This window comes from Manduca sexta, chromosome 18, assembly GCF_014839805.1.
Source record: "Manduca sexta isolate Smith_Timp_Sample1 chromosome 18, JHU_Msex_v1.0, whole genome shotgun sequence".
In the NCBI taxonomy this organism is placed as follows: domain Eukaryota; kingdom Metazoa; phylum Arthropoda; class Insecta; order Lepidoptera; family Sphingidae; genus Manduca; species Manduca sexta.
In genome coordinates this window covers 5981492-5999691 of record NC_051132.1, presented here as the reverse complement: position 1 = coordinate 5999691, position 18200 = coordinate 5981492, and the positions used below count along the sequence as shown (strand labels likewise).

At 31.8% G+C, this 18200-nt stretch overlaps 1 non-coding gene across 1 annotated transcript; it reads left to right on the top strand.

Moving 5' to 3' along the window:
- Positions 1-17272: 17272 nt before the first annotated feature.
- On the top strand, positions 17273-17438 carry LOC115450386. Its single transcript, XR_003939279.2, has one exon. It is a non-coding gene; the product is annotated as a U1 spliceosomal RNA (small nuclear RNA).
- The last annotated feature ends 762 nt before the right edge of the window (positions 17439-18200 follow it).

The following is an 18200-nucleotide window of genomic DNA, read 5'->3' as shown; positions in this document are numbered from 1 at the left end:
GAACTGAGCAATATCCTGTACTTGATAGAAGATAAGCAGAGCGTAGTTTTCCATTGGATATTTATATTTGTAAACATTTAATATGAGAGGTTTTCGACTAATTTAATATGAGATTTATAACTCCTATTCAATAAGACTTATTTATATCTCATAGGTTTATTAGGTTTGCGCTCGTTATCTAGACATTTTTTATATTAAACTAGGTGTTGTGCGCGGCTTTGCCCGCGTGAAACGGCTTTTCCGCTCCTAAAGTACCTACAAAAACTTTTGGACGCCAGCACCAACTGTTTTAAAAATAAGAATAAGAAATTCATTTATTTCCATGAGAGCAAATTACCGAGATAAAAATACTATGTGTTAATCCTTTCCATGGCCTAACTGTGTGCCAAATTTCATCAAAATTAGTTCAGTTGTACCTACGTTTACTTCTCACAAACATACAAACATAATAGTAGTAGAAATAAAGTAATAAGTAGATAGTAAGATAAGATGAAGTAAGATTTCATATTGCTCATTATATATATGTATATGTATATGTATATGTATATGTATATATATATATATATACCTAATCATTCCTTGGAACCGGACCACAGTGTTATTATTGAGCTGCTTGGCGATTAAATTTGACAATACCATTGTACTTTGATGGTAGGCATGCAGATCTTATAACCTAGAATATGCCTTGCCAGAGAGAGAGAGAAAAAAAACAAGAATATTTAAAAAATTAAATTCGTACGTAAATAAAATCTCCATATAAATTACCTGAGCTATCCAACTAATATTCTATATGCTTGGGGAGAGAATTACCTTCTTTTCACGTCATTGAGATTTGTGAGTGAATTCAAGCAAATGATACGTCGCGGGCCCGCTCGGTTCCGCTTGGAATGAAGCTATTCAACATTCTTACAATAAGGTAAACCTCTACTTATGTTACTTGAAAAAAGGCGGGTTTTCGTTAGAGTAGACTTCAAACTTACGTATCAAGGTACCTATGCTATCATGGCTTGTATGTATTATTTAATGTTTGCCTACAGCGTGATAAGTGACGAGCCATGGGGTATGAGAACAATGATTTTAGAGCGTAATTTCTATGCCTGTTAGATTCTCAAATCAGTCTTCAACAGTGCTTTAAATTTTATAATTTTTAACTGGTTTAAAGCAATTTTAAAAGCTAGGAAAGCCTGCTGTTTATCTCATTGTAGGTGATTCTGATAAATTTGCACTAATAAACATTAAATAAAAACGATGTAAATCATGTGAACATTGTAGAAGTTCCTTATAATGTCGCGGAATAACAAATGTATGAAACTGATAATAAACATATTAAAACAGATCTTGTTAATTAGTTTTATTTCAGTAGTCATTCAGCCAGTCAATATATTATATCTAAATAACCATTACTATGTTTAACTTGACACTTATAAAACCAATAGCAAAAAAAAACGTACTTTAATAGTGTTTCTTGGGAATTATTATATGAAAGTAACAAAATAATAATACATCATCCATTTAAAAAATAATTACACAATTTCATTTCAAACCGCTAAGTCTATCATCAAAAGAGGTCTACCAAGAAAATTGTTCCCTTATTTAAAAGACCCTGACATCATGAACTTCGTCAATTGCTTTTGTACTGAAATCTGTCTCCTTACACACAATGGAGCCACGATTTTTATTGCAACATCCAAGACAATCCATTTGTTAGGACCGGCTGGGTCGGTGGATGCTTTTTGAATTTTGTAAAGAAATGCAGAGGAAATGTAAACATGCTATATTTTTCAAAAGTTTAACATACGACCAAATGTTCTTTTATACCAAAATGTTTTATTTGGACTAACGATGAAGTTGTGTTTTGGGAACTAAATAGAAATAATTAATGTTCATCAAATGTTTGTCTATCTGTTAAATTTATTCTAATTCCTTAATTTACTTATTTACTTTTTCTTAATGATTAGGTACAGGACCATGTGAAAATAGAAAAACAAAGATTCACAATACGTTGTTACAATAATAGAAGAATCTAATATTTCTAGATTGACATAATTAATTAACCTTACCTCTCAAATTAGACAAGCCTGTATCTTGAGAGACAGTGTATATGTTTAATGTATATATGTGTATTCTGTTTAATTAATTCATTCATACAATATACCATTTATTTAAAGGGTTTTTTTATTGCTTTGAATGAAGTTACGAACTTGCCTGATGATAAGCAATACTACCGCCACAAAAAATTAGAAACACCATTGCACACTTTGAATTACAAACTATTGTTTGGTATTTTACTACGCTCGCCATGCCAAGACATGAAATGTGCTATGGGTGGTATATGCCCAGTAGTTACACGGGCTACAAGACTTTGTCTTTGACTTTGAAGTACTCTTCAAACCGGAACACAACAGTAACTGTACACTGCTGCTTGACGGCCAAAATAGACATTGCGGTGATACCTACCCAGGCGGGCTCTCACATATGAGATACCTACATCCAGTAGGTAGTATTTTTGTTGTCCTTCATAAATAAATTACATCTTACCTTATATTAATAGTTCACGCATGTTCTATCAAAAGCAATAAACCAAAGTGTTTACGATGTCTGTTTACGAGTATTTAGAGTATATTCTGAACTAGGTTATTAAATTTAACTAAACCCTTTGAACACTATACGTTATTATAATTTTGAATATACGACCATTTTCTCTTTTGATTACACTTATATACATTTTATGTATTGAATAGTATATAGGTGGACTCAATGCCAAAGACATTTTCTACCAGTCGACCTCACGTGGTGCAGAGATAAATTAGGTAGGTGCATTTATACATGGTGAGATACGATTTATTCATAATAATAACAATAATGTATATATGACACAAAATTATTTGAAATATATAAATATTACACGTATAAGAATAAGATTAATAAATGAATACATAATATATAGTCCATTGAAAAGTTGGCGCAATTTTATTTTTTAGTCTGTAAATTTGTTCTGAGCCGCCATCTTTGAAATATTTACGATGTATCTTAAACTATTTATCTGACAAAAAAAATTATAAACATTTGTTGCAATTAAACTTTGTCGTCGTAGAACTATAAATAAAAAGTTATAAGCAAAATGTTAAGCAACTGCTTTATCTGTCCCAAAGCGATTCAGGATCCAAGTAATTCGCGTACAAGCCGACAACCGCGGGTTTGTGTTGTACGTATTATGAACCTTATAAACACACGTTCTGATAACGTTGCAATGGACATTGCTTAAGATTGAATTTCTTAATATTTTCGCTTATAACTTTTTTATTTATAGTTCTACGACAAAAAGTTACTAGACCAAAGTTGTAGAGAATTTAATTTGCAACAAAAAATGTTTATATTTTTTTTTGTCAGATAAATAGTTTAAGAGATACATCGTAAAACCATTTCAACCCAAGATGGCGGCCGTGGGACAAGGGTGGCGACCCCACAAACTTGGTTTTAGCTTCACACTGACCCCCCCTACACTTCTAAAAAATAAAATTGCGTCCTCTAAAAAACGCAAGGTAAGGCCTAAAAAATGTAACATTTCAATGGACTAATATGACATACTGTAAATCATGGTAGTGACTCTTCCATTCTATCCAGTAACAATTGTCTGATTCTCATTTTAAATGCTGGCCGCGTGGTAGACTTTCTGATTTCGACGGGGAGAGAATTTCATAGAATCATAGATACTATTTATTATTTACTACACCATTCATGTAATAAATTATTGTTTATTATAATCAATAGGTATTTGTAATTTTTTTGTAGCTACTGACTTAGATTACTAATGATGATTTTCTAAGAGTATTGCCATAATTTAATTAGATACCCATACAACACAATTGTGGCTCCAAATGTATCTAAAATCATTTTTATTACATTTGATACGATCTAGTGCGAATTTCTTTCTAATATTTTTTCTTTTACTTTGTTTAGGAACGTGATTCTGTCTGAATTAATTAATTTCCAACATAGCAAAAATTTGAACCACGTTTCATTGCAATATAATTGCGTGTTCTTGTATTTTGATTATAAAATAATATAATTTCTCCCGTCTTGACTTTACCTTGAAACTCTCGAGTAATGTTCAATTATTTTCATTGATGTCATACGGAAAGCGATACTTTCTTAAAATATAAAGCTAAGAAACTAAATATTTATGTATTTATTTTAATAAATTTATTTAGTGATAATCATTCTAAAGTCGTTTGAAGTGAGATCGGTTAAAACACATTATTTTTTTTAAAACGTTTATTCACTCAACTCGTTACAATAATTTATTCAATAAATAACAATAAATTAACATCGCATTAACTATTATAATCATTAATGTATTTACAAAATGGATAGCCTGGGGTAAAAAAATAATAAATAATACAATGAACAACAATAAATATTAGAAACACATCTAAAATTAATGAAAGAATATTTGGGATAAAGTTCCTGCGACCTGGAAATAAAGATAGTTTTATGGTCGATGAGCAAAATTGCTCTTCTGTCATGGTAGTGAAGATTTTAATTTCTGTGGAGGTTGTATTATGTTTCTTTACAAGATATTTGGAGCATGTTTCACTACTTTTAAAAACATTTTATAAGACGGTTATCGTAATAAATACCTAATGTAGTTAGTACTAATTTGATTGCCTTTATTTGGAAATCTAGAGTGCGCCTTTTGTATTTGGATTTATGCGACCAGAAGTATTTACTTAGAAGTTGTGACAGAGACGCTTAGAGTTAAATTGATAGAATAAGCAGCAAGCATATAAAAAACTAGGTAAAGCAAAGCATAAAAGACGCAATAAGTTAAAAAGCTTTTGATTGGACTGGAAAATAAACTCTATTGCTTACGATAGAAATGAGAAATTACATTGACTATCGTTTCATAATTCATTAGTCATAATCGTACTTAGTATTCCAAGTATTTGAGAACTTGTCCATACATATAAAGGGCCTAGTGTGACCGCGAGTGTTAATTAAAGGATATGTTAGGGACATAGTGGCACTACCTTTCCCCAGTCGGAAACACCATAGACATTCCCAAACCTTTAGAAAATTAAATTAAACATTCTACGTCGTTTTCTGCATGTACTGCGCCCATCCTTTGTAAGGTAAGGGTGTGTCTAATTGCCTTCTTCTGCGATGATGACCTTGATGACCCGCGTAGATGACTTGATGATCGTCATGATCATCATGTGATGCTAGTTTCTTGACTCCGACGATTGCTGAGAGCATGAGAGCGAGTGCTGATACCGCCAAGGCCTGGAAAGTTACAGCTTTTATAAATTTTTAGAAATTATATTTATTTTTGTACCTACCACAGAGTTATTGCCAGCAGACATATAAAAAATATTATAAGTCTAATTTTGAAGAGCACAGGAGGACTTTAATTATGTATTTTGGTTTATCATTGTAATCATTAAGGTAATTATATGAAGTTAAATAAAATTAATTGCAGAATAATGTCTTGCAACAGTTATAGATGGCGCTGTATTGACCGACGCAACATAAATTCATCGTATTCACTGATATACGATACAGTAACAGCGAGCCGACAATAATCTTAGACAGACGGCAGTTTAGAACAACAACATTCAATCATCGTGGAATCCTCAGAGTATTAGTGGCTTTATAAATCCGGATAGCCTTCCGTGTTTGGAATATAACAATTTAGTGAATAATATTTCCATTATAATTTTTTTTATTTTATCATGTTTACAAAATAATCATATTCAACATATGACTTAATAAGCATTTAAAAACCCACAAAGATTTTTAGGGGGGGATTTTTGTATTCTAATTCTTAAGCTTCTAATTGATTTGCCTTGGGATTTAATAAAATCCAATTCAAACAAATTTCAAACGTCCTAGAGTAATTGCTTGAATATTTATAATGATTGAGAGACAGCTTCTAATGTTTTTAGTAGACTGTAAAATGATTTTTATGAATTTGAATGTTCGTTATAAATAAACTCAGAAATTACTAAAAGTAACGGATTGCTAAGTTCGAAATCAAAAATAGGTATTTATTATTCCGCGGATGTATGCGATAGGTCTTCCGAAAAAGGACCTTAATGCTAGCATAGTCGCGACCAACAATACAATTTAAAAAGTCCTTGAAACATAAGATTTTTCCTAGCAATAAAGTAGTGGTTTTATGATCCCGATTATGACTTTAACACCAATATTTTAGTGATCACGTCTGGAAAGTAGTTTCTTCTGCGTTTTATGACTCAATAAACCATTTAATGTATGACGCATCTATCACTCCTGATTGAGATGGCGTAAACGCTTTGACCTTTTTAGATAACGAGATGTTTTAGTATCACTACATTCTATAAGCATAGTTACATTCTTATTGATTTTTCTTCTTATGTATCGTTATTAGAATCTAAGCTTCAAAGAATTTTCCATAGAATCTCGATATTTAAAATAAGAACGATCTGTCACTATCCAATCCAATGAGCACTTATAATTTGATTGCGCTTAGCAAACTCGCAAACGAATACGTTCCATTTGTATTTATAAAATTCTTTACGGATAAACATTTGAACATGAAACCAATTGACTACATTACTTGAATCATGCAAAAATTAAATCATTTTTAATCCAATACTTCCTTTAAAGATGGCGGAATTCCTATTAATTTCCACGATAAAATAGATGCATATGCAACAGTTACTGAAGTTATGTAGAATATTAGTTTATTTGCGGAAGTAATGGGTTCGTTTATGGGATAATAATTTATGTGTCGCTTTATTAGCAATCAGGCCAGTGAGTTCATCGTTAGTTAAATGTAGGGTGGGCGTTTGACGTAATATATTTTAATTAACACTTGGGTTAAGATTATCATAAATACTGTGTTAAATAGCAAAGCTGTCGTCATAATTTTCATTACTGAACTGCTTTAAAATGTGTGTTATCATTGTTTTATTTTATACCAGTGCTTAAACTGTACATAGTAGGTATATTTGTATCTTGTTAGGAATAAACCAATAAAAATTATGGATATATGATACTAATTTTCTTATAACGCGAATGCGGCTAGTCTTTTCCCCATCATGGTGTCATTGCTAAAAACGTTTGCGAACTTTGCTGAAAATGTTTAGCTCAGTTTTAAGACACACTACTTCCCTGACGATAATTTTCAGAAAGATCAAAATATGGGCAATTAAAAAACACAGTCTGTTGTTCGGATTTGGAATTAAACGCATGAGCCCTTAATCCATAAGCCAGTACCGCTCTCACAAGATTAAGAAGACAATAAATATGATGAACGTTGTAACTAATGATTTAAATGCAATTGGAAACTTGAGGACTCTATATTTCATAGTAATATCCCTTCTATTAAGAACATCCTAGTTTAATGATTTCTAGCCAGCAATAATTAAATTTTTTATACGAATGGAGCCATTGGTATAACCCTATATCAAAATTACAAAGTTCATTTTTATATAGACATTAGACACATAAATTCAAACCTTTTTATCTAAAAGGCATAGGCGAATTCATAACTGAAGAACCCATTTTTTTATCATATCGGGCACAAATTCTAGAATCGGGATTGATACTGAGCGGATAAATCCAATATCACTTTATTTGACCCAGGAAGGTAGTATTTATATAGATACCCTGACGTTCAAGAATATGAAAGAACAACGATGAAATTGAGACGATATATTATTCAACTCAGAGGGGGATCTTACAATTTGATCTAAGAGGGGGTACACACTGGCATAATCCCCAATAATGCAATACATTACATTTAACACTGTATGTATGTACTGTATTGAGTCCAGGAGTGGGCAGCTGACCTGCCCTACCAGCTTTAGGTACGGCCATGTAAATAGGATTCGGATATAAAATGAAAACGACCACAAAACCTCTTTGAAGATTAATAGACAGTCCCAAATCAACTCATGGATCCATCCGGGCATGTAATTGAAAATGAAAAGGCGCTTAGTTATATTGCGCGAATATCGAGGCTACGGGCAGGATTTTAGTTACCGCAGATTGCACTATGCTTTATACATATTTTCTTATGTTCATTACGTGCAGAGCAGTATTTAGTCGTAGTTACCTTAGAATTAGTTAGCATGCACGTAATACAAATGTACTGACAGTAAGGCACCATGCAGATGCTTAAGAAAGTTCTCTAGCGTACCTAGTGTATATATGCGCAATCTAGTTAATATCATCTGTGCGTCATTTAATTTTATGAGTTTATATGACTAATAAAGCTTTGGTTTAAGTCATAGCCCGTACTACTATGGAGTAGTATTTTGGGTAAGTATTTTATCCAGGTTATAATGTATCTTGGGGTCTTTAAACAGAAATTTTTACTTTGACTACTAAGAGCTTGTTTTTCCGAACATCAAGTTCAGACTACAGCTCCATCAGCATTCATATATAAATAATCTGAGGCCATTAATCTTATGCTGATCCAGGATTATGACCATAATAATAAAATCATCCAAGATAACAGCTAACCCAATAAATTTTATAAATATCTTGTGGAATCAGAGCAATTTCACCGAGTCACGGCGGCTGCGCATCGAGGTCTGCCGACTGCCGACAATTATTCACTTTTACCAATTAAATACACACACCACCTTATTTAGTTATGACCATCTCCGTAATACATGTCTGGGATATATTTGGGTTAGACTACATAGAATATAAAAATTAAAGAGAACAAATAGTTTTACTTGGCTAAAAATGATTTTGTTTTGTTGCAAAATCAAAGTAATAATTATTATCTTAATGATACGTTTAGAAGAATCAAACACAGCTACGAAATAAAGAATCCTTTTCATTTTTAAAATCTCTGAAGTATATTTCTCATTAAATAATACAATAGGTCTTGAAAGCCTTAGATGAAAACAAGTCCCTTCGAACTATTCATTCAATATTAATTGGATGATAGGTAAATAAAAATAACAAAAAATGGACTATCATCCTACGCCCATTTTATAAAGTTATTATTATGATCTCCAAAATTTTCCAAATTTCTGAATTAGGAAAGTTTTTAGAACCACAATTCAAAGCGTTGTTCAATTGGGTAATTACCATATTTGAATGCTAGTTGTTTTTTTTTTAAATCATAATAGTTTTTGTTACTTTCAATATAAAATTCTTTACGGATGTAAGATCTTATCATAACTTCTATTGAATTCGGCAAGTGACTGAAACATTTAGTTTTTTCGATTACACTACTTTCAACAGTAACAAAAGACTGTTGTTGCGTAATCTCTTGTAACTAATTTGTTTTTAAGTAGATACTGTGTTTTAAGGCTACATCAGTAGAAGAATATTATAAGGAAACTTTCTCTTAGTTAAAATTATGAATAGTTACTTATTAATAGCACTCGATTATTTTTAACGATTGTATGCATAAAAATGGCTTCGCCTATGTCTAAAACTTTTCCCATTACAAAAGTCCCTAAAACGTTATAGCGATTCACAGCGCCACTTTGACATCAGCCCTGTCAATTTAAAAATTAGGCCTACAAATTCAATTGTTTCCCATGGCAGCAAATTAGCGAGACAAAAGTATTATATATGGTAATCCAAGACATGTTTTACTTGCGTGCCAAAATTCATACAAATCCGTTCAGCTACAATCTGCGTTTACATCTTACAAACACCAAAATATTTTCATAAGCTTTCAAATTTATAATATTATAAGAAATAAGATAAAATAAGATTAGAGATAGATGTCATATTAAATATAGTACTTAGCAGCTTATTTATCATTTTATAATTTAAAACAGCATTAAGTCCTTACCTTCATTGTAAGAAGACCTAATCCACCGATTCCAGCAGCACCAAGCGCTTTAGCAAACATCAGACCTAGAAGAGCAACTCCCCCTCCCCCACCGCCTTTGCCTCTTCCAGTTGCTGAAAAAAAAACAAAGTATGAAAAATAACAGAAATAATATGATAAAATACTTAGTGTATGTAAGAATATGACATTATAGGAAGTCGTTAATAAAACTATGAATAGTATTAATTAACCATAAGCATGAAAGAAAGCGTTTATAAATAAAAAAAAAAACTTTATTCATAAGTAATAAAAGCAACTTTATTAAAATACTAGCTTTTGTTCGCAGATTCGCCTGCGTGAAGGAAGGATTTTCTGGGATAATTTTCTTTTCTGACTTCCTTGATATGTATCGTTGTATTATGACCAAATTACACAAAATCATTATAAATTGTAGTCTATGTATTATTCTAATTAATATCCAATATTATTGTAAAGTTTCATTCAAATCCGTGCAGTAGTTTTATCGTGAAAGAAGAACAAACATACATATATCCATCCTCAGAAACTTTCACATTTATAATATTAGTAAGATTTGGTATAGAAACAATGTATTCAAAACAAAGCTGTGACCACTTCTCTGTGCATATAAGATAAAAGGACTGCAAACGGGACAAATTACATTTTGAGCGCGCATTTAAAGCTATCCATTCGGAAGAAATGGAACCATTTAACTCAAGGGCACTTGTGGGACGAGCAGATTGAGTTTTGTTTATGATAAGGCTTGAAAAGATGGAATACAGAATGAGTGAATGAATGAGGCCACATTTATTTGAGACTAGACTACCTCGTTGACATAATTGTATTGCGTGCGCGGTAGGACCACTAACTGTTTTGTAGTCCCGGATTCGAATCCCGGGTCGGCCATTGATGCTGGGGTATTATCTGGAATTTGTGCATATGACGATAGACCTTCCCCCTATCACAGCATAGGACGTAACGCACATGGTGAAATGTGGGTACCTGTGGCTACAACTTCGGAGATAAATGTGTGTTTAATTTAATACTACTTTTTCTTCTTCTTCTTTCTTCTTCTTTCTCTAACTTCTCCGCATAAAAGACTAATAAACTTACTTAAGATTTTACAAACGTTTCACACGCCATAATATGAGATATAGAATATCATTATTGAATGTCAAAAACCATATCGGAAAACCAATTTCGAAAACACGAAGTATAGTTTTCTTTATTAGATTTAAGCCGTGAAGCTCAAAAGTACCAGTTTCATTTAAATTCTTACGACACGTTCCTTCGATAGGAAAACAATTCAAAGGAAATATTTGTTCACACTGATTCACACGAGGACAATTACTATAATATTTCAGAGGAAAGAGAGATCAGAACAGAAATTGAATATTTGCACAATATCGATGGCGTTAAATTCAATCGAATACATTGCAATAAAGCTTTAATTTTTATTAAAATATTTGTATTTACGAAACATTGTTCTCAAGTTATTCAAAGTAAAATTTCAATTGAAGAACTATTCAACTTATTAATTGTAATATTCGTTCCTTATTATTTTATTAAAACACATCTGAATCATTAACTTGATGACAATCAATATGAAACACAAATGCAAGTTTATCACCGCACTACAAGTCGCACGTATCAAAAATATCTAAATCACCGATCACATTTCCTCACTCGCACAGTTAACATACAGCTTACCCGCATTTTCCTTGTACGTCTCATCAACTGCCTTCAGCGACTCAGCAAAGACTTGCGTTATCTTATCCTTCTCGATCAAATTGGGCAACTTCACTCGCAACTCGTGTCCTTGAAGAAACTTCGCCATCTTGAATAAAGGCGAGTTCCCAAACGATCTACCTTCATCCTCCAAACTGTTCGATACTGGCACGCTGACTAATTTGATTCCATCTGCTAACTGCAAGTCACCGTCGAGCAGAGATCCCAAAGCCGAAGCAAGAACCGATAACAACACCAGCCGATACATTTTCTCCGACTCTTGTTGGTCTAATAGGTATGAAAGGGAGGTTCGAACTCTTATATAGTGATAGCTTTCAAAAAAATAACAACTAAAGCCGAGCAATTGCTTTGCGACGAGGCGGTTGAATGAAAAAAAGTAGCAGAGAGATTCTGCAACGCGATGGTTTTTACACTCTGCTTGTTCGGAAGATAGTGTTTTTAGAACGATAATTGTATAGTGGAAAATTGTTACATGTACGGTTTTGTGATCTACAGATGTTTAACTATTGTCTTTTATATATAGTTTTGATAGTTAAGATGTGTAAAGTTAGATTCTTTGGCTATCTGACACGAATAATGGACATAAAATTTTATTTACTAATAGTTTGGTAGATTACATCATATTATTATAATGTTGTATTCCTTAGAGATTTCTTTTTAATACGACCATTTGATCCACATTTATGTTTAATGAAAAGTCTTTGAAGTTAATAATTAAAGTCTAAGTATCCTTCGCGTGTATCAAATATCTAATAAAAGCAAATTTCATTAAAATCTGATGGTAGTGTAGGATTACGTCTTTATTTCGTAATCATGTTTTGTTTTGAAATACAATAATATTGTCCTACTGAATTAATTTAAGATCTCTAAATGTCGTAAGTTATAATTGTCATGCCTAATTTTTTTTTCTATTAGCACTTCAACATTTCTTATTTTGAATCATTGAGCTTGTTTTATAAAGAAGAGTACTGTCCCTCACGTCCTGTCACCGTCGCATCTTTTCACAATTATATGTTAAGAAAACAGAGCAAATGTATATTCGTCGAAATTATAAATTTTAATGTTTTATAGAACCCAAAACCTTATTTGGAAAAAATAATTCATAATTTATGAAAAAACCTCAGCGAAGTACCCGTTGCTATTAACAATTCATAATTTTCATTATCAACCTTACAAATACAAATATTATATAGAAATTAAAATAATATTATAAATGAATTATATAAATTATTGCCAAGAAATTGCAGAATAGCCTCACCATAGCGCGACATTGAAACCGCCTATAAAATAAGAGTAAACAACAATTTAAATTTGTTAGTATTATTGTTTACTGGAAGTGAATAGAGAAAACTACGGAAAATAATATAATAGAACAAATTACATTATAATCAGCGGGTTCTATTTCGTTTACCGAGGCATATCCGTATTTTTCCGATTCCGGGCATTTTAATTGGACATATTTGATAGCCGCATAGGAATAAGAGCCAAAAACCTCTTATTGACCTATACGGCTTTCCAAACTATCCTTCCATTAGAATACCTGTAGACAAAATAGGGCCCCCTGACTACCTTATTTTTTAATTATTAACTTTTACTAATGTACCGAGTCTGAAAACATGAAAGTTTACTTTCAGAATAACATTGCATTGTTCTCCGTTCCTGGTTGAAAAGTAATTCAAGACTTGGTCTATCTATTTCGTAAATCTCATCCAAATCCACAATAGTTACTATGCTGGGCTAGCTGTTATTTTCTAGCATCTAACCATTTTTACAATACACAATTAGAACATTAATTTAAAAGGGCCAATGATATTGAAATTCAAGAGACCTGTGATTTTTCTATATGTTATACTCACATTTATTCTGACCTAAGAATGGTTAGGCAATACCGTAAATGATAAACATCAATTTAATTGAATTATTGTTAATCAAATATAGGTATATTTTTTTTATATCATTGTAATGCCCCATCCAGTATTGCTTTACGTTTGTGTCGTAGATAGTGAAATAGTGCTTTATTGAACGTTCAACGCCAGCGGCGAGGTGTAGACGCTATCTTTGTTTTTCCCCTCTTTGTGTAAAACGGAAACAGGTAAGAATGTGGTACAGAAAGTTAGTTTGACTGTTTTTTTTATGTAGAGATTTTATTCGTAGAGCCCTTTTGATATAATGAAAGAAAGGCGACCAACAGATTCGGAATTTACAAGTTTCTGACTGATTTCAAATTTTATAGATTTCAACCATATATATTAAGATAAGTTATTCAGTACGTAGAAGTAACTAATTCAATTGTTAGTTGAAATTCATATTCAAAAGGCATTACGCAATCTTTGCCTCAAAAAAAAAAAACATTAGTGAACCGAACTGCATCGTAAAACAGATATAAAATATTTTTTCTTAATTCTAAACTAAAATCTTTTAGTGTCTGAAGTAATAATTTATCTACGAGGGATAAAGCATTGTCCGATTGTTCAACCCTAATGGTAACATAAATTTCACGCTAGCTCCAAGCTCGATTCACTAATCTCTGACTACAGTTTGTGGTCATAAGACGACATTTGGTTAAATGTCCGCAGATTTAATAGCAGCTTAACTGTTCAAGGCAATGATATTTTAGTAAAAAAGTAGATACGGCACCTGCACTGAACTCTGCTTTCAAAAATGACGCATTACCGCACACATAGATAACTTATTATTATTATTATAAGCTTCAATATGGCGCATGAAAGTAAAGAGCGTGTTATCATGTTCATTTGTATTATATAGGACATTTTATGGAACATTTGTTCGATGACGATAAACTTTAATCTATGCCAACGTAATCTATAGTCTATTGTGGTAACTATCTAAATTTTAGGATGCCACTAGAATACAGTTTATGAAGCATCTACAACTTTTATTAAAACTTCATTAGTCCAACTGATGCTAGAATTAAAATTAAAAATATAACACTGGCTGGCAATAAACGGTAGTTTCTTTTGTTTACTTATAATTCGTACTTGTCTGTTTACTTGTTTTTTTGTGGCCTGCTGTTTAGTGTTTACATAGGTGATGCATTATAATCAATGAACGGCAATTAACCAGGCGATTTTCCGTCATCTTTAATTGCTTTGAGCATTAACCAGCTAGTGTTTTAGGCGTTTTATTATTGCATTTGTTGATCGTTTATATGAAAATATCTATATCGTGTTCATTATTAATTACAGTCCTTGTAAAAACACGTTACATAATCTAATGTTTCTGGAATAAAAAAATAAGTGCAGTATCAGAATTTCATTTTTCCTGAATGATTCCATAGTTAATATACAACAGCAACAGTAACAAATGCTTCCTAGACACTGAGAAACTCTAGATTTTCCTTATATATTACTTTTAGATACGTAGGTCATACGACACATTATATAATTAAAGTTAAGTCAGTATATCTATATAAGAGTTCCTATTTATTAGTCATATTGCTATAAATGATACTACAATCAACCATTCCCAAATACCAAAGTGTATACCAGTTACTCAATCCATTGTGTTTTTTCTATGGCGCTATTGTGGCCTGTAGCGAACTGTAATAACTATCGTTTTCAACAAATAAATCGATAAGAAGTCGATGTTTCGTACTATTTCGAAAAAGAAACAAATTGATGTTTTTTTAGTACTCTTTTGGCTTTCTAACATTGCACTTTCACTCTTCACGCGCGTTGTTTATGTATTGCTGTCTTTTTCTAACTTTAACCGTTTTTTATACTAGTTCGAACACCTGTCTTTGTTTCAGTAATTGCTTATTTTCGCTAAACTATTGTCAATTCGTTGTTTAGTTTATAGAAAGGTTTCAAACAAATAACATTCTATTACAAATTTACAGTAGGTGCATTACCGGGTTATATTTAAATGGATGGATACAATATAAATTCAATGCGCTGAATAACAAGACAAGGGAAGTGGTCCGTATTGCACGTTTAGCAAGTCAAAGCAAGCTCGAGGAAATTGACGTGGGTAGGTTAGATTTTATCTACTACAAAAGAAATTGGATAACGTTGATAAGTCTTTTGTAAAATTGATGTCGGTAGGTATAGTCGTCTACATAAGATGAACAAATTCACTTCTAATCGCTCCCACATTTTTGTGTTCTTATCAACAATATTTTTCACTTTAAAAAAAAACAAAGGTATTTAATTTTCTTCACACAAAAAAGGCGATTTGTTGATAGGATCTCTTCATAAAAATATACTTTGCTTACTTTGCTTTACAACAATTTTTTTTTATATTTAACTAAACGTATAGGCGATTTGATAATAGAATTTGATGATGTCATTCCTTAACGGTCCCACGACTAAATATTATTTTATTCATTTATTAATTCCCCTAGTTCTAAAAAATATTAATCTAAAAATATTAATAGGCATTTATATATTTAAAGGACAAAAAACACATTTTATTTTTGACTTTATAGAGGGTTTTGTATAAAATAAAAACATAGAGAATTTCAGTGAAATATACTTTTTGTACTCTATGAGATAATATAAATAATAGACTTTTTTCTTTCACAGACTCCATTATGTTTATAAATTATAATAAATCTTATCCTTAAACTATAATATATTTAAAGAAAAACCTTATTCCAAGAAGTAAAAGCAACGAAAATTATATGAACACACAGACAGATATGACTGCCATTTTTCTATGTAAAACATAAATTATGTTTGAATGATAATAGCCCTATAATTACGTTTCATTCATGAAGCCGACATTAAAGTAGGTGGCTTATTCATTATAACAAGAATAGGTTTATTTGAGTATCCGCAAGCTAGTTATATAGCTTTATTATTACGGTAAATTCTAGTTCATGCGTGTTTAAAACTCGTGCATATTCTAAATAGTACAAAATATTTTATTGCATGACGTATTTTGTTCTTTTTTTGGAAATATAACCAATCAATTAATATTTAAATTCAATGAAAAGCTATAAAATATGCTTTAAGACAATATAGTCTAAGATCCCGCTGCAGAATTAGTGCACTCATCGAGTATATGTTAAAAACTACATTCTTACACATATTTATGCTTAGAAGAATATATATCTACTAGGTTGCCTATTAAAACTTGGCCGCTAATATTTTTAATTAAATTATTGTTAATTGATTTTTCGGAAAACATTTCATTCATTTGTTTTTCAAATAAAATATCGTCCACTTCATGATAATACACATAAAGACTCTAAAAAACCGATGAGTACACTAATTCTGCAGCGGGATCTCGTACTAACAGGTAATAAAGACCACGTTTGGATAAAGAAAATATTGGAATGTAAACTAACTTTTTTTAATTCCGCCACTTATCGGAAACTCCGGACCAAACCGCGGCTTGTAATTACAATCACGATTTTCGTGTGATATGTCAAGCGTTGCAACCAGTCACAGAATAGTTAAATATAGACGTGAAAGTTTGCAAATATGATTAACAAACCAATTTAATATGAAAATCAATTATAATCCTTTGAGTATATAAAGCGAGAACTTTCGCTATAACCTCAAAGCGTTTCATTACACTCGCCCGCCCTATTTATACCGGTGCAATATTTTGTTCGGACGTGGAAAATACATCCCCAGCATCCCTCGTACGTTCGTGAAATGTTCAACAGGCGGCGCTGCTCCATAAATCTGAATCGCGATGTCAAGATTCTCCGTTAAATATAGACTTGATTGACGCATTACGAGTTATAGCATACTTACCTGGCGTAGGGATAACTGTAATCATAAAGGCAGTTCCCCCGGGGCGAGGGCTCAATCATAGCATTGCGATTGAGTATGACCCCCGCGATTACCCCTAAAGTGGGTAACTCGGACGTGTAATTTTTGGGAGTGGGGGATAGCGTTCGCGCTGCCCCCTTAAATGAAATAAAAATATAGGCAATGAACCATATATTTAAATCATAATGTTTATAGAAATATAATTTTCTATTTATTTCCAATCCGGAATTACGAACATTATAGCAAATATAATATTGTATTATATTGCAGATTAAGTTATACTTTATTTAAATCAAAATATTTTGATTTATAACACAGCTGTTACAATCAAAGTTGTATTACGAAAATAAATCAATAAATATACATAAAAATAATACTTAATACTTTCAGCCCTGTATTCTGTCCCACTACTGGGCACGCGCCTCCTTTACCACTACGAAGAAATAGGCCTTAATCCACCAAGCTGGCCTAGCGTGTTGGCAAACGTCACATACCTATGAACTTTTTATAAAGAATTTCAGACATGCAGGTTTTCGTTCACGGTTAAATCAAGCGATAATTCACAAATATACATTTATAACTTTAAAAAAGTCAGAGGTGCCGTGCTTTTGGATTTTGAACCTGCGGAAATTTTTCCCGGCAGTCCGTTCCATTTTCCACTTTTCTATCATTGTTTTTTATGAATACAAGATAAACATAATCTAGCAACGATACCTACACTCCTATTTATATCCTTATATTTCTTCAGTATATTAATCTATGACAGGAAATTGCTAATAATATCGTTGATTTTTGCGTGTGCGTGCATCGAGTTCATTCCTGTTCCCTTAAATACTTCCTAAGTTTGTTTAGCACGACTGATACCGTTTAACATTTTAATTCGTAAAGTACGAATTCACAGT